At 40.9% G+C, this 1,834-nt stretch overlaps 1 protein-coding gene across 1 annotated transcript in view; it reads left to right on the top strand.

Annotated features, from left to right (window-relative positions):
- DENND2C (DENN/MADD domain containing 2C) overlaps positions 1–1,834 on the top strand; it is a 73,975-nt gene that overhangs the window by 495 nt on the left and 71,646 nt on the right. The window lies entirely within an intron of this gene.

Here is a 1,834-nt window from a genome sequence, read left to right as displayed (position 1 = left end):
AAAAAAAAAAAAAAAAAAAAAAGTTATGATTCAGAAAAAGAGGGAAAAAAGTCTTCTGGTGCTAGGTCATGAAGAGCCAGAGTATCATGCCAAGGACTTTGGACTTGATTCTAAAGACAATGGGGAGCAGTGAAGGATTTTAGATATAGGTATTTAGGAAAGATAACCTGAAGATGGTTTGGAGGCTGGATTGGATGGAGAGAGACAAAAGGTAGGGAGATAAGTTAGGAGGCTATTGCTATTGAAATAGTCCAGATAAGAGAGGATAAGGGCCTGGAGTAGGAAAATAGTAATAGGGATGGAGAGGAGAGGATAGATAGTGAAGGTGTAGAATTTGACAGGGCTTTAAAATCAGTTGGCTCAGAAGGTGAACAGAAAAGTAAATGACTTGGTTTTTTACCTTGGAAAACTGTTTGGATGAAGGGTCTTGTTTTATTTTTTAATGTTGGAGGAAGATAATTGTTTCCATTTTGAACAAGTTGAGTTTGAATTATCTTTGGAGATGTCAAGAGAGGATCTAGAGTCCAGAAGCCAGACTAAAATTGGTGATTCAGATTTCAGAGGTAACCAGTAAGTGTTAATTGAAACTGTAAGAGCAGATGAAATTGCTCAAGGGAGCATACAGAATTAGAAGAGAAGAGGGCCAAGAGGGCCAGAATTAGAAGAAAAGAGGGCCAAGAATAAGTGACTTGCTTTGTATAAGTAGAAGGGAGTATTTATGCTAATTTTGTTCTATAAATTATTATAAAGCAATGAAATGGGTTTTACTTGAAAGGTGAACAACTTTTACATCCAAATGAGTCCTGTTCTTTTAAAATTTCATTTGGGAGTCACTCATTTATTCCAGAAGTAGAGATGCTCCTCAATTTTCGATAGGGTTATGTCTGAAAAACCCATCATAAGTTGAAACTGTTGTTAGTCAGCATATGATAAACTTACGACGGGTTTATCCGAATGTAACGCTATCATAAGTTAAGGAGGGTACTGAGCACATACAACTTTGGCACCATCATAAAGTTGAAAAATCATTAATTTAAAACATCAAGTCAGGGACTGTCTATATTGCCCAAAGTATTATTGGAGCTTCTCTTTGTAAAAAGCTTTATAGCAAATTCACAGCTACACGAGAACATTGATCTTCTGGCTTTATTATGGAATTATTTTTCTGTCTTTTTATTTGTGTGGCACATATAACTTATTTACTTTTTTTTTTTTTTTTCAAGAGACAGGGTCTTGCTCGGCCACCCTGGCTGGAATACAGTGATGCAATCATAGCTCACTGTAGCCTGGACCTCTTGGGCTCAAGGGATCCTCCTGCTTCAGTCTCCTGAGAAACTAGGACTACAGGCATGCACCACCACCCCCTGCTAGTTTTTGTTTTTTATTTTATTTTTCTTGAGACAGAGTCTTGCTTTGTTGCCCAGGCTGGAGTGCGGTGGCGTGATCTCAGCTCACTGCAACCTCTGCCTCCCAGGTTCAAGTGATTCCCCTGTCTCAGCCTCCCAAGTAGCTGGGACTACAGGCGCACACCACCACGCCTGGGTAATTTTTGTACTCTTTAGTAGAGATGGGGTTTCACCATATTGATCAGGCTGGTCTCGAGCTCCTGACCTCAGGTTATCCACCCACCTTGGTGTCCCAAAGTGCTGGGATTACAGGCGTGAGCCACCACACCTGGCCTGACCCCCTGCTAATTAAAAAACAATTTTTTTGCCCAGGCACAGCAGTTCACGCTTGTAATCCTAGCACTTTGGGAGGCCGAGGCGGTGGGTCACTTGAGTCAGGGGTTTGAGACCCGCCTGGCCAACATGGTGAAATCCCATCTCTACTAAAA

This window comes from Mandrillus leucophaeus, unplaced genomic scaffold (assembly GCF_000951045.1).
Source record: "Mandrillus leucophaeus isolate KB7577 unplaced genomic scaffold, Mleu.le_1.0 Scaffold64, whole genome shotgun sequence".
Lineage (NCBI taxonomy): Eukaryota > Metazoa > Chordata > Mammalia > Primates > Cercopithecidae > Mandrillus > Mandrillus leucophaeus.
The sequence above is the reverse complement of the archived record's forward strand: the minus strand, read 5'-3'. Positions and strand labels throughout refer to the sequence as shown.